The following is a 26,165-nucleotide window of genomic DNA, read 5'->3' as shown; positions in this document are numbered from 1 at the left end:
GCAGCCCTCCACCTTGTTTTATCCAGCCTGGCACCTTGTTTCTACCAGGTGGCAGCACTGAGTTCCTTGCCTCTAGTTAAGGAGTAGTTCCATTTATACAGTCCTAAAATTACATTCGGCCCTTTGAAGGCAACTGCAAGGCTGATGTGGCCCCTGTGAAAATAAGTTTGACACCCCTGCCCTAGATGATCCTCAAATCCAATCAAAGCAGCTTTATATGCTGTCAGGCCAAGCTGGGTAACAAGGGCTGCCCCCACCCCAGGGCTCCCACCCCTCCCAGGTAATTAAATATCAGAGAGGCCTTTTGGGGGCCTGTGCCTACCCTTGTAACCTCACTGGAGAGGGCTTCCCTAAAGGGGATACAGGACAAATGTGTCTGCTCAGGTTGTCATAACAATGCACCACAGGATATTTAAGACTGGGTGGCTTTAAAGAACAGAAATTTATTTCTCTCAGTTCTGGAGGCTGGAAGTACAAGATCAACCTGTCAGCAGGATTGGTTTCTTCCGAGGCCTCTCTCCTTGGCTTGCAGGTGGCCACTTCTCGCTGTGTCCTCACATGGCCTTTCCTCTGTATCCCGCATGCTCCTAGTGTTTCTCTGTGTGTTCAAATTTCCTGCTCTCATAAGGACAGCAGCCAGATTGGAGTTCACCCCAATGGCCTCAGTTTAATTTACTCACCTCTTTAAAGGTCTTATCACCAAATTCAGTCACGTTCTGTGGTACAGGGAGTGGAGACTTTCACCATAGGAATTTAGGGAAACACAATTCAGCCTATAATAATAAAGAACAAAGAAAGACAAGACCAAGCCTGCACAAGGACTGGGGCAGGGGTGGGGCCAGTTCAAGGTGGACCCCTCTGTATCCCTGCCTGAGCTTAGGGCCACCTCCATGTAGATTTGTAAAAGCTAAAGGCAACAATCTTTGGGGTAAAGGGTTTAGGGGAGTCTTCTCATGGCTGATAGTTGCTGTCTTCCCTGGGACCAGGAATTGTATCTCCAACTCCAGTTAGCACCTGGCTCCTTGCAGGCAAACTATGATGGTGACAGAACAGAAGCTATTTGCCAAGGCTCTGGGTACCTACTCATTTAGCATCTTATCACTAATGGAAGTGACTCCAGAAGAATTTGGGCTGAATTTACAGGGGCCCTTTCAAGGTGAAGAAGAAGAAGGAAAAGAAGAATGAGAAGGAGAAGAAGAAAAGAAAAAAAAGAAAATCACTGTGCAGATTGCATTTTCCAAGATGGCCACAGCAAGATCTCCCATGTCACATGCCCTTCTTACAATTTCTTGTCACTTTTCCCATCAAGAGCTGAGGTCTATGTTCTCTCTCCTTGAATCTGGGTGGATTTGTGACAATGATGGATGTGTCACTATGTGACTTCCAAGGCTTTCTCACTTGAGATACTTACTCTGAGAAATTGGCCACCATGCTGTGGGGAAACCCAGACTCCACAGAGAGGCCTCAAGGAGATGTTCCAGCTGACAGCCCCAGCTGAGATCCCAGGTAAGAGCCAGAATCAATGGCCAGGCATGTGAGTGAGGAAGGAAGCCTTCAGTGGGACTTCAGCCTCGGGCATTTTCTAAATGACAATGAGAGATGGGGAAGAGGAAGAGGGAGACAGAGAGAGAGAGAGAGAGAGAGGAGACACACGCACACACATACACACACACACAAAGGGAGGGAAGGGGGAGAAAGGGAGAAAACTGCTTAGCTTAGGGCAGTCAACCCCAGAACAGCAGGAGATAATATTAAAATGATAGTTGGGTTTTTTTTTTAGTCACTAAGTTTTTGAATGATTCAATATGCAACAATAGCTAACCAGAACACAGGCCAAAACACACACACACAGGGTACACAAAAGTTCCTCTTCACAGACCTGTTTAGAGACTCCTGGCAACAGGCCTGGGTGCTCACTACCTAGGCTCTTGGGCCAGGTTGCCAGGATCAAATCCCTTTTCCACTACTTCTGAGCTGTACAACCTTGGATGAGTAAATTAATACCTCTGCCTCAGTTTTCTCCTCTCTAAAGTGGAAACTCTATCCAAGTCCTCCAGATAGGATGAAGATGAAATGTGATCACCCACATCAAGTGCTCAGAATTGCTCCAGGCATGAAGTACACACTCAATAACTGCTTGCTGTGATGATATTAGTCAACATCTCCCTTTCTGCTTCCTAACAGGTGGGCTGAGAAACATGCCATTTCTGGCAGATGCTCTGCTGACCGTCTTTTTCCATCACACTGAGGTCACCAGCTTTGCTCCACACTTATTTGTTTTGTAAAAATGTCAACAGCTGGGGCCCAGTCCCTTCCCCCAGTCCTTATGGAAAGTCATCTCCCCTCTCCCAGCAGTGTTTGAGTTCTGTTCCCTGCCACTGTCATCTGGCTCCTTTGCCTTGCAAACCATTGATTAGCAGAAGACAAAACACTGGCTGAGAGCTGAACTCAGTACCTGTTTTTAAAGACCCTTGGCCTGGCCCAACCAGAGAGCTGTGGGATACAAGATGGGCAGGCAGTAGAGGACGAGCTGACTGAGCTTGAAAGAGCCTCTTGCCTGTCATTTAGTGTGGTTACTAAACGTTATAGTCCTGGGATACCTGGTTCCACCTACATACTGCTGGAGAATGGCACCTACTTCCCAGAGGTGGCTGCCATAGCTTGCAGCGATCAGTAGCAAGGGACCCTTCTGTCCCCCATGCTTCTCTCTTTTGTTTTTTAGGATTTTAAATATTATTTTCAGAGAGAGAGGGTGAGGGAGAAAGAGAGAAAGAGAAACATTGATTAATTGCCTCTCGCAAGCCCCCAGCTGGGGACCTGGCCCACAACTCAGGCATGTGCCCTGACTGGGAATTGAACTGGTAACCTTTTGGTACACAGGCTGACGCTCAATCCACTGAACCACACCAGCCAGGGCTCTCCCATGCTTCTCTGACTTTCCAGCTGTCCCACTTGGGTGGGACCAACCTCCCAGTAAACCACCAACAGGTCTTTCTCATTCTCCACTGGGGTAACTGGCTTTCCTACCCAGTACCATAACCCTCCCCCCATCACACCTCCCTGCAAATGGCCGCAGGGGGTGCCTCAGCGGATCCTCAGGCATCTCCTTCCCCAGCCTCCTGAGGCCGCAGTGTATACAGGCAGGCTTTCAATTAGTTCACCAATTCTCTCAAATAGAACCTGCCCCAATCCCTTTGGTCACCTTGAAAATGATGCTTAGTCCCTAATGAACCAGTGCATTCTTTAGAAAGGACACCCAGAACTTTCTTTGTAACTACTAGCTTTATCAATAGGAGCACTATTGGTATCTGGGCTTAAATAAGTCTGTATGATATTGTGTTCTTGATCTCCTGCCCACCAAATGCCACTAGCACCTCTCTAACAACTAAATACTAGTAGCCCCCCTGTGACAACTAAAAATGCACCCCCATTTCCAAATCCCCCCAAAGTAGCAGAACTGGGGGTGAACAGGAAAGCGCTGCTCATCTCCAGATAAAATTCTTTCTACTCCACAACAGTCATGGAGCTGCAGCTCCCGAAAGATCAGTTATGCACATTTGATCAGCACAATCCCCTCACATTATTCAACCAGAACTACTGCCACAGCATAGCCCTTCCCTTCTCTGTTTACGCTCACAGGCGCACACTGTGATCCAGTAGTGCAGGAACTCAGTCCCTAATTGTAGTCCTCGATTAAGGCTCAGGTGTGGGTTGCCCCTGGTAGACCACTCAGTAAACAAAGCATTTACTGAGAAATCATTTGTATAATTCCAACCTACCCTCCTTACTGGCATCACATTAAAAAAAATAAAAATAAGAGTGCAATCGTGGTTGGAAGAGTTCTATTGGAGCTCTTTGTTCTTCAAGATCTATTGAGTCCCAGTTAAAGGTGAGATCATATAGTATTTGTCATAATAAATAGAAGAAAAAAGGAAACAAAATATAACCAGAGACATTGAAGTTAAGAACAATCTAACAATGGGCAGGGGGGAGTGGGGAGGGGACAGTGAGGAGAGGGGATTACAGGAACTATTATAAAGGACACATGGACAAAATCAAGGGGGAGGGTGGAGGTGGGGGAGGGAGGTGGGTTCATCTGGGGTGGGGTGGAAGGATGGGGAGAAAAGCCACACAACTCTAATTGAATAACAATAAAAATTTTTTAAAAATCTATTGAGTCAAAATTTCCAGTTTAACCCTGAATGTTCTGTTCCTCTCCCTCTACTGTGAGATTGGTATTGGTACCTTAAAAAGAGAGGGAAATAGCATCTTCTAAAGAAAGAGAAACAGGAATAAGTCATCCTCCCTCTACAGTACCTACTGGATGCACCCTGTTTTCAGTATAACATGGGAGTGGTAGTACCTTCCACCTGGCACTCAAGCTACCTTTTTACCAAAACCCATTGCTAGCCTGGCATGAAGTGGCCACATCTGGATCTACCAGGAGAAGAAACACCTGTCCCAATAGGGACACAGCTTTGACACACCTGCTGACAGTGCCACATGTCTGTGGATACCTTGGGCAGTTTTCCCTCTTGGAACAACAGTTCTTAACACTGGGAGCTTCTTACTGATGTCTTAGAATCCCAATCTCGTAATGATGGTCTAGGCCTGAAAGTTCAGGGGGCTTTAGTATTTGGGGGTCCACTTTGGCAGAGCTGATGAACCTATGTCCTCTTTTCTCAGAATAAGACATGTGCATGTAGGTGGTGTGTACCTACACGCCTGCACCCACTCACAAAAAATTTCACACACAGCCATGAAGCATCTTGAAGCCTGTCCACAGGCCGTGGATTGAGAACCCAGCTTGAGTTTATCCCAAGACGGAATCTGATGTAAAAGCAGCTCTGGTAACACAAACAGACATGTTTCAGTTCTAGCGGGTATGGAGACCATTGACTCTCCGGCAGTTCTTTAGCAAGAACCTTGTGAAGGCAATGGCCACTGTAGGTAGCTCCAATGCTTTGCAAATACAGCCAGAGATAATAAGAGAAAGCTTCCAGAGCACATTGTTGCTCCTGAACACACCAAATTTATGTGGACTGCTAAGGAGAAGGGCCATAAAACAAAATGACCTTGGCAAACTCAAAACCCATTGCCCAAAAAGTGAAACAATTTGTGCTGATGGCAGTTCCTGTAGCTAATAACACTGCATTGCCTTACACTTGTACAATGTTCTGCACAGCTCACATGGCTTTCACAGGCATTACTCCATCAGTCTTGCAACTGCTCCATGAGAAGACTGGGCCTAAATCCTCTCAAACAAGCAACAGCTGGCCTCAGTGAGCCCAAGGCCCGGCTCTAGCAGCAGCAGCTAGCCTAGATTCACGGCTTGGCTTTGCCTGGGAATCTCCAAGTCCAGCACAAGTAGCAGCCATCTCAGATCGCTTTATAGCTCAGGCAGGGTGGCCCCGGGCAAAACACAGGTGGGGGCTGACCTTGGCCTGCACTATCCGGGAAACCTCAGGGCCTGTGCACCCACTGGACAGCTATAGACCACATTGGAGCACCACCACCCTGCCCCCACACAGCTGATCCTCCACAGAGGGCAGAAGTTGGTAGTAAGTGGTCACAGCCAATCCTTGCAGCTGCCTAGCCTGGGTAAATCCCTCCCGTTGACCTGCCACCAGCAATTAAGTTTCAACTACAAGAGGAGGGTGTACTCAGCCCACACAACGGGCGCACTTCAAGTATCCAGATTGGGTGACAGGGGAGGCTATGCCACTGGACCCTACAGGACACCTACTACATTAGGCCACACTACCAAGACACAGAGTCAAAGCAGCTCTACCTAGTACATAGAAACAAACACAGGGAGGCTGCCAAAATGAGGAAACAAAGAAACATGGCCCAAATGAAAGATCCAAACTCCAGAAAAAGAGCTAAAGGAAATGGAGATATGCAATCTATCAGATACAGAGTTCAAAACACTTGTTATAAAGATGCTCAAGGAACTTAATGAGGAACTCAACAGCATAAAAAAGATCCAGTCAGAGAAGGATACACTAATTGAAATAAAGAACAATTTGCAAAGAAACAACAGTAGAGTGGATGGAGCCGAGAACCAAATCAATGATTTGGAACATAAGAATGAAAAAAAAAAACAATCAGAGAAACAAGAAGAAAAAAGAATCCAGAAAAAATGAGGATAGTATAAGCAGCCTCTGGGACAACTCCCAAGAATTCCAACATTCGCATCACAGGGGTGCCAGAAGGAGAAGAGAAAGAGCAAGAAATTGGAAGTCTATGTGAAAAAGTAATGAAAGAAAACTTCCCTAATTTGTTGAAGGAAATAGACATGCAAGTCCAGGAAGCACAGAGAGACCCAGACAGGATGGATGCAAAGAGGCCCACTATAAGATACCTCACAATTAAAATGCCAAAGGTTAAAGATAAAGAGAGAATGTTAAAAGCAGCAAGAGAAAAGGAATTAATTACCTGCAGGGGAGTTCCCATAAGACTGTCAGCTGATTTCTCAAAAAAATGTTTATAGGCTAGGAGGGATTGGCAAGAAATATTCAAAGTCATGAAAAGCAAGGACCTATAGCCAAGATTGCTCTACTCAGCAAAGCTGTCATTTAGAATGGAAGGGCAGACAAAGAGCTTCCCAGACAAGAAAAAACTAAAGGAGTTCATCATCACCAAACCATTGTTGTATAAAATGTCAAAGGGACTTAATTAAGAAAAAGTAGAACTATATCAAAACTATGAACTATAAAATGGCAAAAAATACATATCTTTCAACAATTGAATCTAAAGAACAAACTAAGCAAACAAGAACAACAGAGACAGAATCATGGATACTGAGAGCATTTTGATGGTTGCCAGATTGGGGGGGGTGAAGAGGTGAGGGGATTAAGAAGTACAAATTGGTAGTTACAGAATAGCCATGGGGATGTAAAGTACAGTATAGAAAATGGAGTACCAAAGAACTTGTATGCATGACCCATGGACATGAACAATGGTGGGGGGATTGCCTGAGGGAGTGGGGGTTGTTGGGTGGAGGAGGGCAAAAGGGGAAAAATTGAGACAACCGTAATAGCATAATCAGTAAAATATAATTTTCTTAAAAAGGGGGATGCAGGACCTGTATTATTGCCCCCATTTGGGGGTTGCAACAAAAAAGGAGGGCTCAAGGAGCTGAAGTGATGCCTGAAAGAACATGTTGGTTGCTAGCACTAAGGCTAAAAGGAGAACCCGGAGGTCATCTGACCCTCAGGTCCAACATTCATAGGAATTGGGGGGGGGGGAATTACACTATCATGGTATAATTGACTAACACCGAGTGTGAAAAACACAATCTGATTTTGTAATCCAGACTCCTAACATTCCACCCCAAAGCTTAGCAGCCCAGTTGGGTAATGAAAGGGAACAGCTCTCAAGATTCTTTTCTGAGATTTAAAGTTGTTCCCCTACCTCCAGATCTTTCCCCTTCTCTGCCCTCTTTCAAACTAGAGTTAGAAAGGGTTGCAGTTAGAATGGCCACAAAAAAGAAAGAAAGAAAAAGGAAGACACAAATAAAAACTGTATAAAAAAGAAGACTCATGCTGATGTTGTTAAGAAAGTGGTGGAATCTGTGAGTAGAAGAGAGTGGGCTGGGGTCAGGGAGAAGATAAGTGGATGGGAAGGGTCAGGTGGCAGTGCTGTGTGCCTCCCAGGCCAGCACCGACACCACTAAGTCTCAGTCCGAGTTTTATCAAATATTTAACCACTGATTACTATCTTTCCATCCAACTTGCCATCTACCACTCAACCCTAAGCTAGGACTACATAGTTTAGGTTTTATTATGGCTGAACCCCACTTCTGATACCAATTTTTATATAGGCTAGGTTCTCCTGAGGTAACAAGCAATCCCCAAAATCTCACTCCCTGATCCCCCAAATCTGGATCATTATTTCCATGTGGTCTTTTCATCTCAAGGAGGCTAGACTAGGCTTCTTTGCCCGGTGAGAACAACAGGTGAAGTAGGTGGGCCTCCATGCCCAAGCACTTACCACATCATGCTTGCAGATCTTCTATTGGCCAAAGCAAGTCATGTGGCTAAACCCAATGTCAGTGCGACAGAGGACTACCTATGGATATGGATACTGTGAGGTATGACTTGTTGGAGGCCATATTTGTAACAATCCAGCATACACATGAGCAAAACCCTGCCTACCCATATGATGTCTGAAATGCCATCATTTACATTGTAGACCTTTGGCCTAAGCATTGCCCTTTCAGCTTGCTCTTTTAAAAATAAGGCATGGCTTTATCCCATATCCTATGACCCAGGAATTTCATTTCAAGGTATATAACCAAGAGAAATGAGTGTTTATGTTCACTAACAGCCATGCACACAAATACACATAGCAGTTTTATTCATAACAGCCCAAAACTGGAAGCAACACAAATGCCCATTAGGACAACAGATAAACTGACCATGATATAGTCATACAAATGGGCAATACACAGCATTGGAGAAAAGAACAAATGATGGCGTCATGCAACAACATAGATGGATGTCCTGAGTAATGCTGAGTGAAAGGAGTCAGACACACAAGAATACATATTTTATTATTCTATTTATTGGAGGTGCAAAAATAGATAAAAAACAAGTCTATATTGTTGGAAGCCAGAATGATGGTTATCTTTGGGGGACTATCAACTGGGTGGGGGAAGAAGGAGCTTCAGGAATGGGTGCTTGCAATGTCCTTATCTTGCTCTGGGTGATCATGTATGTATACATGTGTAAAAAACCTGTACACAGAAGGTTTGTGGACTTCACTGTATGTATGTTAAATCTTAATTGTTTTTATAGTACAAAATTAGAAATAAGAATAGGTTTGCTAGTTTGACTGTTCTGGACAGGGTGGCAGCCAGAGGAGGGAGCCTGAGGAGGGGTAGGTGGGAGCACCTGCCCATGGCCTTCTCCATCTCTGAAGCCAGGAGGAAAAAGATCTTCCTCTTCCAGAGTTGGGGTACTTTAGGGCTGGGGCCCGGTGGTAGTGGTCCTTCAGTCTCCTCCATGGGGAGAGAAATGCTTTGAAGAGCCTTTGTTCTGAGAGTTGATCAAGGAAACCAGCTGGTAATGAACAGCAGAAACAATAATTAATAATGGGCAGAATAAAAATGGATTTCAAATCCTGCAGCTAATTTGCCAGGAGACTTACTTCTGTGGCAGGCAGCGGCTCTCCCCTCATCAGACTGCTGTCAGACTGCTGAGTAAACCAGGACCAGGGAGTAGCAGGACTGCTAGCCAGCTGTGTGTGTCTGTGTGTGTGGTGGGGGGGGAGTAGAGGGGGTGGGGAGGACCAGGGAGTACAGTCACCCTGGGGAATGGGAGTGGGCAAGGACTTTTCTGGTTCATGGGCTCTGCACCCCACTAGGAAGGATAGGAGACCCAAAATCTCAAGGATGCCTCTCAGAGGCCCTGCTGTCAAGCCCAGGGAACCACCCCCACGGCAGTCCCTCAGACTCTTGAACCCTTGGCACATATCCCCCACCAATACTGACTCCCTCCCAGGAGCTGAGGTTGGGGGCAGAAGGGCAAGACCACACAACAATGGAAGGAAAGCCCTTGTCAGAGAAGAAAGAATCTAATTGGAGCCCTAAATGCTCCAGAAAAATTATCTTTCCTGTTCCCATTGCACAAAAAGCAACTATCACCCCTCCCATAAACCATCACTGCCCTTTTCCTTTCCCTCCACTCCCAGCTCAGCCCAGCCCACCCCAAACAGACTAACATGTATAGCTTTTATCACTCTATTAAAAAATGAGTGCTCAGGGATCCTTCCAACTTCCTCCAGGATGAGGACCAAAGGGTGTCCAGGCCTCCTCTGTTGGTTTTTAATGTGAGATCTTGGGGAAAGGGCTTGTATGTAATGGCCAAGTCTATTAACACCTCCTCTCACCAGTGTCTTCGGACACCTTTGTCTATGGCCAATGAGAAAAATGTTTCCCTTCCCATCATACACTTCCCTGCATGTCCCCAGTCTCCTCTGGCTGTCGCTTGCTTCCAAGGACTTCTCCCCTGCCCCTCCCACAAGGGTCCAGGCCCCAAGACCACTATTTGCTGAGTCCATCCATCCTCCCCAGCCCATACTCCACTTTGTTCTAAGATGTGCTCATCAGGTATAGGGGAACCCAAGCCTTCATGTACATTCTGTCTTTGACCATGACTCTGTTAGAGGCTGAATGTTTTAATCTCAAGGCTGGTGGACAAGCAATGGGGAAACTCCTCAATTCCTACTACTTGAGTAGCAGGAAACTTTGCCTAAACTGACAAATGGATCTCTCTCCCTTTTTAACTTTTTTAAAGCACTTTTAAAATCCTCACCTGAGGACATGTTTTTATTGAATTTAGAGGGAGAGGAATGGAGAGAGAGAAACATCTATCAGATTGGGGATCGAACCCACAGCCTGGGTATGTGCCTGACCAGGAATTGCACATGCAACTTTTGGTGTGCAGGGCAATGCTCCAACTAACTGAACCACCTAGCTAGGGCTCCCTTTTCAACTTTTGCAAAGTGGATTCTTCTTGTTAAAGGCTAAGTACTCGCTGAGTTGCAAGTTTTGGAAAATGAGGCCATTGTGGGGCTATTTCTGAGGGAAAAAAGGCTGGCGTTGCCAGCGCCACCGCGTCCACCTCCCACAAGAATTGGGCACCATTATTTTTACATTGGGGAAAATTCCATCTGCTATTTCAAAAACAGCTGAATCTGGCTTCATCTTCTGCAAAAGCATGCACTCCAGGGAGAGGGCGAGGATTTAACTCTTAAAGACAGTTTAGAGCAGGTGACCAAAAGGCAGTTCAGGATTAAGATAACTTGGCAGCATCTAGGAAGGCTTTGTGAGTGAGGCTCCTGCTGTTAGGGTATCAACTTTGGTGTGAAGTAAGGTGTAAGAGAGGCCTTGGGATGGCATCATGCTGAGAGCACAGCAGGCTCCAGGTAGGGAAGCCAGCTCCCCGGGAAGTTGGGGTTCCTGGTAATTTTTGAAACCAGTTGCATTAGTCTGCTCAGACTGCCATAGCACAGAGCCACAGACTGGGTGGTGTAAACAACAGAGTTTTATTATCGCACAGTTCTGGAGACTGGAAGTCCAGGCTCAAGGTGTCCGCATGGTTGACTTCTTCTGAGACCTCTCTCCTTGATTTGTAGATGGCCATCTACTCCCTGTGTCCTCACATGTCTTCCCTGTGCATATGTCTGTGTCCTAATCTTCTCTTCTTATAAAGAACCAGTCCAATTGGATTTGGGCTTATCCATGTGACCCCATTTTAAAGACCCTAGCCTCAAATACAGGCACAGTTTAAAGTACTGGGGATTAGGGTTTTAACATAGGACTTTTCAGGGAGCACAATTCACCCATGACACCAGAACAAGGTTTCTCTTTTGCTTCTGTAATTACAACCTGTTAAAACTACAGTCAACATAGATTCTGGGCTGAGAAAAGATGCAGGACTGTGAACCATAAATCAGAAGGTTCTTGTCTGGCCTCCCCTGCAAGGCTCCTGCCCATGCAAATTCTCCTTAGCATACTAGTCCCGCCTCTTCCAAGAAGCACCCCTCCCCCCACCCCCCAGCTGCTGAGTTCAGATGGAGTTTCCCCTATGATGAACTCCAGTGCACTATAGGAAGGACACTTAGAGCCTGGCTCTTTGTGTCCTCAGTATAAACCTGCTTTCTGAGTAAGATATTTGAGAATAGGTACTCCCCCACCCTCCCCCCACACTCTACCAGTATTCATTTCCTCCCTTTCCCAGTCAGGCAGTTTGGGGAGTTGGGGTTGGCTGCACCCCCAATGCCAGGGATCAGCCTGATTGGCTTAATCAGAGTGCACACATGACTGAATTGTTCCCATCAGAGTGAGTATCAGGACATTTGCTGGGAATGCTGGGACATGGTTTCTTTTCTGGGCTGGGTTTTGTTGTGGGAGAATGCAAGGCTTAGGGTACAATGGCTACAACCAAGGTGAGGCAGTGGGAACAGGCAGTAGCAGGTACTAGAAGTTCCACAGATTTGGATGGGGGTGGTGCAGGGAACAACCTGTGTGTGCAGCTACTAAAGCCCATCCAGAGGAAACAGAGCAAACAATGGATGGTGGTGTGATACTTAGGTCCTAAATCAAGGCATACCTGAAGCAGGCTACCCGTGGACCATTCAGTAACATAAACCAATAAATTTTCCCTTTTCTAACATTGGTTTGAGTTAGGGTTACAATGGAAAGATCACTAACGGATACAATTTCTTTTGGATCCTCCAAATAGCCTACCCTACAATAACAAGGACACTCAAATATTACAGAATCACAAAGTCAGAACCTGTGAAGGCTTTGTATATGAGGAAACTGGGACCAGGCATAAAGGAATAGGCCAAATCTTGTGGCCAATTAGTAGCGGAGCTTGAATGACAGCCAGGTCTTCAGTCTAGTGCCATTCTCATTGCACCATAAGGGATGAAGGTCACTGTTCCACCCACCCTGCTCCCCAAACGTTGTCCCTGGGGGAGAAGGAGGGGCCAGAGAAAGCCAGTGCGAAGCCGCAGTGCCCTCAGCCCCCCAAACAGGAAGACTTGGTTGCAAGTCAGGAGGCCAGAGGAGAGGGGAGGCAGGAAATTGAGAGACTCCGTGTCAACCACTTGTACCAAATCACCTAGGGGCTGTAAGCAAGAAGTTAGTGAAGGGATGGGAAGACGCTGTCAAGGCAGGCAGCAGGCACGTCAGTGTCCCCAAAACCTCGGAGAGCCCCATCACATGCTCGAAAGAGACCTCTGCCCTCAGGAACGCTGCCCCAAGTGGAACAGTGGGCTCAGCAGGCTCCAGTAGGAACAGAAATATGTGGTCCCTCGATCAGAACAGTCAGACATTTGTCTAGACAAGTGGGTCTGGCCATCTGCATAGCAATCAGATGCCTGGGGTTTTCCAGGCCAGTCAGCATTTCAGTCAATGAACTTCAAGCTCTGGAAGCCATCTTGGGCCATGAAGTGACTTTGGGAACAAGAACTGAATCAGTTATTTAGCGCTGCATAACACATAATTCCAAAACTTAATGGCTTAAAACAACATCATTTGAATGTTTGTGGGGTTTTCTTTTTTTGTTGTTGTTCATTGTCCTGGGAGTTGCCTGGGTTCAGCTCGACAATTCTTGATCTTTCATGTTTATGGTTAGATGGTGGCTGGGGCTGGAATCACCTAAAGGCTTTCTTACTATTGCATGTCTGGTACCTGGGCTCCAACATCTGGGAGTGAAAGGCCCAGAATACCCAGACACCTCGAGCATCTCCAACATGGTGACTGGCTTTGGGACAACCAAACTTCTTACATGGCAGCTGAAGGTTCCAAAGACCTTGGGGTGGCGGGGAGGGGAGGCAAGAGAAAGAACCATTTAGAAGCCATATCCCCTTTTGCGACCTATCCTCAGAAGTCACTCAGTATCACCTCTGCCTCATTCAATTCATTGGAAGAAAGAGTCAGGACTATATTCAAGAAAGGGGACTTAGAAGCCACCTGGTTGGAAGGACTGTTGAAGAATATTTGGACATGGTTCTAAACCACCATAGAAGCCATACTTGGCATAACAACAAGGTCAAGAACCCCAGGTGTCTGACCCTGTGCAATGCCAGATCTGCCCAGAACTGCCTAAATCTGGACTTCCTAAACATGAGAGACAAATCGAATTCTATTGTGGACACAACACTCTCATTTGGAATTTTTCAGTTACTCTTGGCTTAGCCTAATCCTAATAAATACTGAGAGCACAAACTGGCATGTCCTGTTCTTGCTACAGATCAAGCTCTCATCAAGAATGGATGGGTTGAGGGTGGGAGGGAGATGAGGGAGTATGTGGCAGGGATTGGCTGGACATCAGAGTTAAAATATTCTAGTCCATTGACCCATAAGTTTACTTATATTTGTTAGGCTGTGTCCCAAAATCTATTTGTTAAAAATTAGAAACCATGCAAAGGAAACCTAAGGAAGTAGAGTGCAAACAGTAAGTGCCTATCAATGAAATCAATGAATGAATAACTATAGGGCATAAACAGAAGAGAAAAGGTCCCCAAAACAAAGGCTCTCAGATATGGCCAAAGGGTCCTGCTGGCTCTAGGCTATGTTATAAAAAAGTCCTTTGTCATAAGACCTGTCTCTTTTCCTCTCCTCTTCCCCTCCTCCTCCCTTTCTGTCCTCCTTCTTTTCCTCTTCCTCTTCTCCCACCCCCTCTTCTCCCTACCCTCCCCACTCTCCTCTGGTTCCTGTTTTCCTCCTCTTCCTCTTTGCTTAGCACATATTCTTAATACCCTCTTCCCAAGGAAACCAGGAATTTTCTTATGCCCTGCATAGAGGAAAGAAAAAACCAGTTCCTCCATTGATCACAATTCCTTTGCAGACCTGGTGGATATGGTCCCAGCACTCTGTCCATCCTTCTCTCCCTCACCACTTCCACTCATCCTCCTGTCACCTTTCCATTCTTTTCCCCTCCCTGCCTTTGCACAGGCTGTCCCCTCTGCAGAAGTGCCATCTCCCCTCCCTGTTCTGGCCAACTCTTACTTGTCACTCACCAGCCAGCTCCAAAGTCACCTCCTCTAGGAAATGCCCCAATCCTCACCTATACAGCAAGCCCCAGTGGGGGAGGTGCCCTTCCCTCATGCTCCCAGAAGTTCGTGCTCACCTTTGTCAGAATACTCATCCCACCAGGTTGAAACAGCCTGTCTCAGTCTCTACCATGAGACACAGAGTTGCAGGGATGGTGTGCTATCATTCCAGAACCTCTGAGAATACATCTTCCAGACCGTCAGTGATAGCAACTCTAATGGTTTAGTCTTCCCTAGATTACAGCAAAGACTAACCCAGAAGAAGGTGTCCCCTGTGTTCTAATACCTGGAGTGAGGGATTTCGTGGTATCTCTCAGATCAAGGCAAGTGGGCAGCACCTATATTGTGTCTGGACTGAAAGGAGCCCTGAGTGTTCCTTGGGCTGGTTCCTTGGAATTTAAGCTTTGGACATATTTGAGCAATGCCTTCACTCTTTCCCTGGATACCTCTGTTATGATAGATGTATTTTTCAAATATGGCCACAGCAATGTTTCCTGTCCCATATGCTCTTCCAGAATCTTGACAGTCCCATCAAGAGGTGATGCCTCTTTCCTCTCCCTTTGAACCTGGCTGGGTTACTGACTGTTCCAACCAATAGAACATGATGGAAATGATGCTACGTGACTTTCAATGCTAGGTCATAAAATGCAAGCAGCTTCCACCTAGTTCTGTCCTTCTCTCTCTTTTGGGACACTCAACCTTGGAACCCAACTGCCATGCTGTGAGGAAGCCCAAGCCACATGGAGAGGTCATGCGTAGGTGTATGGCCAACAGCCCTAGCAAAGGGCTCATCTGATAGCCAGCATATGAGCAAGCAAGCCTCCTACCAGAACGAGTGTGTTTGCCTGACAAGCAGTCTCCCCCACTGTCTATAGCAGCAGAGAAGCCCCTGGCAGAAAGGGAAAGGCACAGATGCATGGTTCAGGCTTTGAGTGAGATGCTGTCGGTGTGCATTGAGTTGAAGCCCTCATGGAATTGTCCACCACATCCACAGCTGGAAGTGGAGGTCAGGTTGCAGGGAAGTAGGCCAAGGCAGCAGAGGTGCATGATCAAGCAAGTTCTCTAACCCCGCTGGCTCAGTCTCCTCATATGCAAAATGGTCATCCTAACAGGGCAGTTGTGAGGATTAAACCATGCAAAGTGTGGGACACTTTGGAAGTGGGCAATAAATGTTATTCTACAGGGAATGAACAAGCTTCTGAGATCCCACAAAGCCTTGCTGAATCTAGAGCATATTGACTTCCCTTGAGAGAAGGACCACATTTAGCATAGAGCTGCAGAGGGAAAGTGGCTGTGGCCAAACGAGGAACCTTGTCTCAAGGAGGATCCTTGGCAGTAGTACCAAGGCTGGCCCAGACCCTGCATACCCCAGCACAGTGGAGACAGCAGCCAGGAGCAAACAAGCCCCCACAGTAACCAGAAGGGCTCACTGAAGGGGACCACCAGGTACACGTAAGGGAACAGCATGCAGGGTCAGTTGCAATGTGACCTCTGGACCCAAGGCCCCGGACACCTGGGACATCAGGGTCCATGTTCCAGTTCAGTGGGCAGGGCCAGGAAACAGGGCAGCATGTGGACACAGGTCCCTTGGTCAATGCCAGGATGGCATAGGACTTCCTCCTCCCCTACTCCACCCAGGGCCACAGCTCATGCCAAGGCAGAAAGGGCAGGAGAAAATCCTGAAGAGACAGCTTTGGCCTCAAAATGATCATGATTTCAACCTGAAGTGACTGTTACTTCAACTTGGTAAGTTTAAGTTGTCTAATATCAGCAGAAATGGGGGCTCAAAAGCCCAGTTAAGGCTGAAGTTTGGGAGAAATAAAGAAAAGCTACATCTTAACACACCTGAGTGTCAGGGGACTAGAACTTCAACCCGCTACATAAGACTTTACCTAAGGCTTGGGAATAACAGGAGAGAATGAGGTCAGAATGTAGTGTGCACGTAAATAATCCAGTTGACAAGCTGTGACTTACTCTCTAGGGTCCACATCCCTGCAGGAGGCACACCCATGGGAGGACCCAGGCTAAGGAGGAGGGACAGGATGTCAGGAGTCTGTCCAAAAGAATACAAAATGTGCTAGTCTACTTTTTGGATCCTGCTGGCTCTCAACAACTCTTAATTACCAGCAATCAGCTCTTAATTACCTACAACAAGAGAGACCAGGGAAAACACAGATAAATGAAATCCATAGATAATCCCCAAACCCCAATTTGGTCGATAACATCATCCAGCTTCCACGAGTAACCTCTTGCTAGGATTCCTGATCTCCAGACAAGTGGCAGAAAAAAATAATCCTCAATTCCTCCTTTCCCTATGTCCTTGCCTTGACATCTCTTGTGGATGTAGGGGGGAAAGCCGGTGGGCCCTTAAATAATGCCCAAATGGATAGTCTTTCCTCCCATCCCTGGGAGGCAGCTGCCAGGTCCCCTGGCCAGCTGCCAGACTCCAAGCCTCCTGGCGCTGGACTGTTTTCACTGTCTGTTTGCCCAACAAACAGGAGTGCTGGCTGTGAATTGAAGCCACCTTGAAGGACAGGAAAGGAGGACAACAGTTTCCAGAGCAAGAGCCTCTGGGACCACAACTGTCCAAGGACTGTTGTGGGCTACCACATGTCCCACAGACCCAGGGTCCTCTTTGTCCACAGCTAAGGCAGGACGGCCACCCAGAGCAGGGGACAAAACTAAGACAGGTTAGAGCCTGGAGGGAGAGCAGTAATGAAGGAAAGATGGCACGTCCAGGGGACTCCTTGTTTTGTGAGTTTTTTCTTGGCCAAGGATTCTTAAGTGTTCTTTCCTCCTGAGTGGGCAGGCAGGGCATGTACCTCAGGCCCCATGCCTGGGACAGCAGAACCTATTCTACTGAAAAGGAATGTCTTGCAGTCATCACTTTGGGAAAAATGTCCAATTGTGACCCAAGGACACCAAAAATTGTGCCCAATACTAATTAAAAAGAAAAAATAGAGGGCAGAGGATCCATAGAAGTAACAGCACCCCCCACCTTCAGTCCCCTCCATCCTCTCTCCTCCCCTGCTCCCACCTTGGCCATGGCCAAGGCAGTTGTCAGCGAGGGACCTTTCAAGTCCAGAGGAGTAGTGAAAGTTGAACCCAAACCTGATCATTGCTCTCCCTTTTCTGACTTTTCTTTTTTCCTACAGTCCAGTTAACACAGTGGCCAAGCCAATCTTCACTCCCGCAGGCCTCGTTAATGAACCTGCAGTAGCAAATGTGCCTCGTTATTGCTGGAAACCTGGAAGCAGCACGATCCCACCAACGTGCAAATACCACACAGAAAGGTTCCTATCCCTCCCCCTCTACTCTCCCTCGGTCCTCAGCCTCCCCCAGGGTTGTTCGTGTAGCTACTGCCTGCAGATGAAGCTATCAGTGCTGGAGTCCTGCTGAGCAGCCTGTCCAGAGAGTTCCACCCCCAACATGCCCTGCCCAGCCCTCACCCATCCCCCTCCCAGATTTCTCCCAAAGGACTGGATGAAAAGCTAGCACTCAGCTGGCCCACATACCTGCTTCAAGACCCACAAATCCAGGCCAGACAGCACACTGAAGAGGGATCACTGGGCTCAGGTTGAGGAGGAGGCTAAGGAATGCTAAGGGCTAGGAAGATACAGTGTGGTGAGGGCCCTGCTGTGGTCTCACCACCCCCCTACTCCCGACTCCCAGTCCTGACCAGGTCACAGCCCCTTCTGCACCCTAAGTGGGTATTAATACAACCAGTGCTAACTCAATTTCATCACAGGGAGACAGGAATCATTTTTCTCCTGCCCTTTGCTTCCATCTATCTCCTCTGATAGGGACGGTTGACGGTTGCTTCTGCCTCATGAGGTCAGATTTTTGGGCTTTTTGGCCTTTTCTTACTTGCTTAATGACAACTTGAGTAAGGGAGAGGCCAAGAGAGAGAGATGGAGAAAAACACAGGCTCCAAGTACTAAGCAGTTTCTTACAATCCAAAGCCAACATTTTTCTGGGGGATCATTATGCATCTCTCCTGTCACTTGGTGACCCCGAGTGCCAGAGGGCCACATGTTACAGCAGGTGAGATTCGCCAACAGCCCTTTTCAACAAATGATGCAGGGAAGTTTTTAGAAGAGAAAAAGAAAGAAACTGAGAAAGACAACATTCGATTTCCCCCGCTGAGGAGGCTGACATCACTCTCTGCCAAGCAGAAATTGCCTGCCTTTCTCCAAGCCAGCATTCTGGAGTTGTTTTCTGATTATTTCAATCAGCCTAATAATGTGTATGTTTGAGACAGCTGCCTTGGCGGTTTGGAGAGTTTGGCTTTTCTCCTGGCTCCTGCAGAAGCATAATTTTTGCTCCCCGAAGTTCACGTGCAGCTAGGGAAAAGGGGCTTGGATGGATTTCCCAGCCCCAAAATATAACTGCCCAGGAATTTGGTTCTAGGTCCAGCAGTCTTTTCACATTGACTGGCTGGATCAGAGGCCCCGCTGCTGTGTCAAGTTTGAAGTATTCAGATTCTCAGCCGATTTCCCTCCCAGACACTAGGAACTGGCTAAATTTGGGTTCTGTTAATTTCTGTTTGCAGTCCACAGTTTTTGGAGCCCTGTGGGGTGCCCTGGGTATGATGGCTCTGTCCCCACACCCCCTGCCCCGCCTAGGCTTGTTACTTCAAGTGGAGGGGTTGCTGACAATGCCATAAACCTCTACAAGAGTACAGAGAGCAGAGTATAGCACAGTCCACCCTGTACAATGGAGCCCAAAGAAATGGATATAATCCACTGGACCATAGGTGGGTCAAGGTGGCTCCCAAGGTGTCCGAGGTCAGAATAAGGCTCCTATCAGGCAAAAAAAAAAAAAAAACCAGAATGGCATCACAGAAAGGTAACCAACATATTATATTGAACTACATTTATTAGAATAATAAGTCTCACATTATGACTGCCTGCTAGGAATGGGAGCAGTGCCAGGTGTTTTTGCATACATTACCTCATTTAATCCTCACAACAAGCAATGCAGATATTACAATCACCATTTTCATTTTGGAAATCTGGAAGACCCTCCTGTGAGTTAATTTTTTCTGCAATTGCAAATGTTCCCTTCTTTGGGCTTACATGTTTCTAAAATACATATAATCCTAAACAGACCTTAAAAGATCATGATCTTTGAGACCAAAAGCAGGCAGGGGTCCATCTTTCGAGATGCTGTAACTGATGCAAGGTATGGATGAGATGGAAGGGCAGCCTCTGGCTATATATGCAGGTGAACTCAGACATAGAGCAGCTTCCAAGGGCTTCTCTCATGGCTGTCTGCACCCACCTCTTCACTCTTTGGGGAAACACCCTTTTAAATTTCTTTCTCTTTTTTATTTTTATTTTTATTTTGCTAATTTGTATTCTGTCCCTGACTAGAAGGTTTTTTCTGACACCACTGTACACATGCACAGGTTGTTTAATATCTTTCCTCTTGGTCGCAAAACACTATCAGTAGTCTAACTGTCCTGAATATTTACTGATGCTTGTCATCCTGCAGGATTTTAGAAAATAGGAAGGAGGTTGTCACTGACCCTAGAGAAGTCCATGTCCACTGCCCACCGCAGAGAGAAGAACATTAATCAAACATTTCTGCACTTGGCTCCCCAGAGCTCACACAACCCACCACCAAATAGGCAACAGTGCCCTGCCCTCACTGAGCACAGCAGAGCCTGCACCAAATGCACATGCACACAGAGGTGTCTTCCTCACTGCTGGCATCCTTCAAGACCATAAACTTATTTTGATGATGCACTCACCACTCAAAACCTCGAGAAACTTGACTTTTACCCCTATGGTCAGAGGTAGTTAAGAGACCACATAAAAATTCAGTTTCATTGTATTAAGCTGAGTTGCAGGTTTGCCTCCTCCCCTGAATTACTATTCCTGGAGTACAGATAATCTATTCAGGGGGTGATCCCAGGAAATACAATTGCAAGAGTGGACAAAATGAGATAAGAAAGGTGGGGGAAAAACAAAAAGATTGCATTAATAGGCAGATTTCCACTGTGAGCAAATGACCTATTTGGGACCCTCTTGAAGACCATGTAGAACACAATCAGAATTGTCCCACTGAGTTGTAACAAAACAGGGATACTGATCCATTATCTCCTTTGCTTCACTGGTTGAGAATCACCCCAGCAACTGCAGTGCCATTATCCTGCCTGTCAGCCACTGGGAAGTGCCTTCATCCCTTCCAAGGCCAGACACCCCTTCTAACAGAGACAGGTAGGAAGCCATCTGCAAGTACAAGAACTGTCAGCAGGGGCCTCTGGGATAGGCAGAGGGCCCATGGGCACCAATAGGACCTGCTACAGATCTGGATGACTTCTGAATTGTCTGCAAGAAACCTAATCTACCTTCAGGAGGTAAAGATTGTTATCAGCACATATATTTTGAGGAGTAATAATAATAGCTGAAGTTTACTGAGTGCTTATTGTGGGCCAGCTGCTGTTCTAAGCACTTTATATGCACTAACCCTTTTAAGTCTCACACATCTGTATAAAATAGGCACCATTATTATATGCTTTTGACAGATAAGAAAATGGATGTGCCACAGACTCCAAGGCAATTCCACAGACATCTTTGAGCAGTGAACCCATCATTGGAATAAACAAACAGTCATCCAGGTGATAGTTTTAAGGAGATAAGGTAGAATTGTGTGTATATAAATATATGTATATGCAAATGCATTCGGGTATGTTTGTTAAAAGCAAAAATGGTCTCATTATTTATACATGAACAATGAATAACCAATTGAATTTGGGCCACCTTATAGGTCCTAGGAGTTTAGAAGCAGAAAAAGCATGTGCTGGAAATACTAAATAAGGTTTTATGAAAAAGATGGGCCTGGAGCTGTGGTTAAAAGGTGAGGAAGCAGCCTGAATTAAGTCCTAGAAGTAGGGTGGAGAAGGGCACACAGGGGCCAGTTCATCTGGCATATTAGTCAAGATGTCAATACTACTGTCCACCAAGTATTTCCAGCCTCTGCTTTCCTAGCATACAGTAGAGTTATATTTTCTTACCTCCTTGGAAGTTAGATGTGGCCATTTCAGTCGATTTGGCAAATATAATGTTAGCAGAAGTTACTTGTGTCCTATTGGTGAGCACTAATAATGTCCACCATACTTGACTCCAGAGTACTGGCAAGTAGTGGGCAGTTGGAGGTATAGAGAGCATGTGCACAGGTGAGGAAGGCTTCTGAGGGCCAGAACGTGACCTATAACATATAAGAGTCATTGTAAGTGTATGAGCAGGGAAGGGACATGAGAAAGACTGACTTACATATCATTGGACTAGCAGTCTAATGATGAACAGACAGGTATGCAAGGGACCAGTGGAGGTAGGATGGGGACTATATGCCCCTATTCAAGGAGGTTTGTTGGGAGGCTGTTGTATTAATCTAGGCCCATGGTGATGAGAGTTTGGCACCCACTGTTGCCAGAGGAAGAGAGATGAGGAGTGAATCATGTGACATCTGAAGGAAATGGAAAGCATAGTGTATTCAGAAGTCAGGCTTTGACATCAGACAGACAAGGAGTAAAGTCCCACCTCTGACACCTTCTTTGACCTAGCTGTTTTGATCTTTAGCAAAATACATAACCTCTCAGATGGTCAATGTTCTTATCTGCAAAATGGGGATAATCATATTACTTACCTTGTACAGCTACTGTGAATGTTGGGAGACTAGTGATTACATTTATCAATTGACAGTGGAAGTGGTGATGATGGTGGAGATGGTGGTGGTAGTGAAGATAGTGATGATAGTGGTAGTAGTAGAAATACTGATGTGATGGTGGTGGAGATGTTGGAGGTAGTAGTAGTGTTAGTGAATTATAAAAGGCCTGGAATTAAAGCTTTGGGGAATACATTATGGAAAATTAGAGGGCAAGAGAAAGAAGAGGCTCCCAGTATGTAAAATGTAGAGGTCATAGTCAGAAGATAGAAAGTAAGCTATAAAATCTAAGATCATTAGAAACCAAAAGAAAAAGTATTTTAGTAAGAAGACTTTAGCTGAAAGTGGACACAGAAGATATGAACAAGAGCCGTTAGGTTTTATAAGAATAAAGTGACTATGACATGGTGAAAGAACAAGTTAGTGACAAGGAATTAAGAGGGACTGGGCATCTGAAAGGCAGGGCACAGCTGATACAGACATCCCTCATGAGAAGTTTGGCAGTGGAAGAAAGGAAGATAAAAGGACCTGTATTGGTCACAAATGCTTTTGGCTGCAAGTAAAAGGATTTTTTTAAAAAACCAATGATGTAAGAAAAGAAGTCCATGGAGAAAAAGAGAAATAAATATTTGTAGAAATGCTTTGTATTCACAGAGTTGAAAGGATTAGCCATAGAGAGGCAAAAAATATATATACCAGTAACTAAAATTTAAAACAGGGCTCTATTTAATTTATAGCTCCTTTCTTTTCCTAACAGATCTTTACAAAGCACTTACATTGAAGACCCCAATATTTGGATGAGACGGAGCCATTTTTCATAGAGTATTTGTGAGCTCTCCCCCCATATCTCCTCTTCCCTGGTCACCCAGGAGAAAGACTACATTTCCCATCTAGCTGTGGTCATGTGACTAAGTTCTAGCCAATGAAATATAAATAGAAGCATGATGTGTCAGCTTCCAGGAATCTTAATTTAAAAAAGCCCATCTGTGCCTTTTTATGTTTTTTTTTTAAGTCATGTCCTCTATCCTATTGTCTTAAACATGGGCGTCATGCTTGCCACTTTGGACCATGGGGCTAAAGGCCCCATTCTTCAAAGGGCAGAGCATTGAGCTTGGAGGATTCTAGGTCCCTGAGGGTTTCATGGAGCAGAGAGTCACTTCATCTCTGAACTGCAGCCAAAGCTCAATTTCCCAGACACAGTTCCCAGAAAGGGGACAACTGGCCTGGATAGCCACCGGGATGGTCTCTGAGTTTCACCCAGAGAGCAGCCCTCTCTCTGGGGGTAGTAGTTTCACAGAGGGTTGTCCCCCATCCTTCTAGGCACTATTTGTAGGAGGGGAAAGTGAGGTCTACATTGCCTTTTGCCTCCTCCTCAGGCTGGAGAAATCTTAGAAGGAAGGTGCCCGTGTAGCCCTTCAGGGCAGCTTGTGAGACACTTGGCCTCAGCATTGGCTGGCTGGCTGGCTGGCAGGAAGACAGATTCTGATCTCAGTTGTGCATAGCTAACAAGCGGTGACTTCACATTGGCGAGGGGAGCCGATTTGAGTGCTTTCAAGGACAAAATGTGTCCTAATATCTGGAGGTGAAAATCAGAACCAAGTAGCACCATCTCACTATTTCTAGGGTAAAACAAAGCTTTCAGAGGCTGGTTCCACCCTGTTCTGAAATGAAGGCCTCTCAGCCACACCACCCCTGCACCCCATACAGTGTCTGCATCATTTCCCCTTATGATTCATCCAGCACATATCACCTACTGCCTGGTTCTGTGGTCATCTTTTGGGTAGGTTTCATCTCTCCCTCCACCCCTCCCATCACCTTATTATGAACTCCAGGGGAATGGGGATCAGGGACCCTGACTCACCTTTGTAACCTTATTATATAGCACCACTCTGGCAAGCAGCAAAGGCTCAAAAAAGGTTTCAGATTAATTACCACATTACTGCATATAATTTAGGGATCTTTGCTTGGGAATGAGAGGAAGAGAGTCCACAGAAGTCATCTGTGCCAATCCCTTAATGCCAGGCCAGACTTACAAACCTACGTCAAGTTCATTTCGAAGACCTGCCCCTCATAACCTCTTAAGTCTCAAAGAGAACTTTCACCAGCCTCCTTCGTAAAAGGTACTGATATAGGTTTTCCAATAACTAGCCAAATTGATCTTGTCACAGTTTATAACCACTCCATCTGCTGTTAACGTCAGTGTGACAGCCCAGATGTTCACTGCCACCTACAACCTGGGCTGACATTCAGCCGAAACTCACCACTACAACAGCTGTGCTGGCTGTTAAAATATTGAAATGCTTCTATACCATATAGTAAATAGCCACTGCCCCAGGCCTCCTGAGTGTCCTCACCTGCCACCCTGATCACCCTTGGCCTCGTCCCTGGGATCCCCAGACTCCCCTTCACTCCACAGCATAGAGGGTCTCCAGAAGACCAGACCTCAGAGTCAGTTCTGAATGGTCGGTGCCCACATTTAAATCTCACCCAGTTGTGGCACCCTCACTCTTCTCTTCCCCAAGCTGCAGAATGAGTCCAGCAGCCTGTCTCCTCCCTCTCAGGCATCCTTGTCCAATGACAGCAGCCCCTAGCAGAGGTGTGAGTCCTGTGCCAACCACAGATTGTGGACGGGTGCTTTGAACTGTCCACAATGACAGAAAAGATGAGGTCACTCACCAGGGACAGTTGAGGACCAGATGCCCAGAGAGTGAACACGAGACCAAAGCCTGGTCTGTGATGCCACCAAAAGCCAGCATGGGGCTGGGATGGATTCAGCGGGAGTCAGACCTGAGCAGGATGCCCAGGAGAGACCAGGTTCCAGAGCAAGTGTGAGGTCAAGGCTAGCCAGACAAGAGGCAGTCTTATCTGCACTACCAGCTCCCTCTCCCAAGCCTGGAAATGCCCAAGAAATTAGTAGCATATCTTCCAGGAAAAAAAAAAGGCAACCAGAAACCTGTGAGAAACCCCAGGGGAGACTGAAGGCATCCTTGAAGTGGTATCTAGAGGAATGGTGGGTGGCCGGAGCAGAAATGACAGAATAGGTAAGAAGAAAGCTTTTGAAATGTGACTCTTGCATCCTCCCATCTGCTTGAAGCCTTGGCACTGTCACTTCCTGCCCCTTCATGGAAGACATCAGTGGCAGCAGCCACGTTGCCAGTGCTGGGGTCGTGGGGGCTATCAGGCCACATAAGCCCACTGGGGGAGGAGCTGATAAAAACAGGTGCTGGGTAGAGCAGTAGCTCTGGGCACCCTCCTTCTCCCTTCTCTCCAGACCCTGGGGGTGAGGAACACAGCAAGGCTGCCCTCTCCTCTGCTGTGGATGCCTGAGAGTTGAAAGGAAAATCCCCATCCATAGGATGCATGGTGACATGGCCACAAATTGCTGTGGCCAACACTGGGCCTGTGGGGCCAAAGAGTTTCCTTAAACTCCCCAGGACTGCCACGTCCCAGGGCCTGGCATCAGCCCTACCCCAAGGCACATGACCTCGCAGGGACAAACAATGAGGCCCAAGAGGAGAATACCTAGTGCAAAAGCCAAACAGCTAACTGGACATTAGAATTAGCTGCAGTGGGTATATGTGACTGAAGCAGAAGGCCCAAGCATTTAAGATAAGCATGAGGAATATACTCAAGTAGACTATAGAAGATGGAAGGACCAGAAACAAGAACACAGGACCGTACAGAAATCCCAAGTGGAAATCAGGGGAAAGAAAAGAAGAAATGAAACAAAGAACACCCTTGTGGGATAAATACTAGCACCAGTACAATTAGAGACCAAATTGGTGAGCCTTTCTATTGCCTGTTCGGACACGGTCCATGTCTCATTCATATCCCCTCAGGTCCCTTCATCACTTTTGTGCACACCCAGAAGCTAGTACCAATGTCCCTTGCCTGGAGGACTGTCCTCAGGCTGCCGCACTCAC

The sequence above is a fragment of the Desmodus rotundus genome, chromosome X, assembly GCF_022682495.2.
Source record: "Desmodus rotundus isolate HL8 chromosome X, HLdesRot8A.1, whole genome shotgun sequence".
NCBI classification, from domain to species: domain Eukaryota; kingdom Metazoa; phylum Chordata; class Mammalia; order Chiroptera; family Phyllostomidae; genus Desmodus; species Desmodus rotundus.
This window is presented reverse-complemented; position numbering follows the sequence as displayed.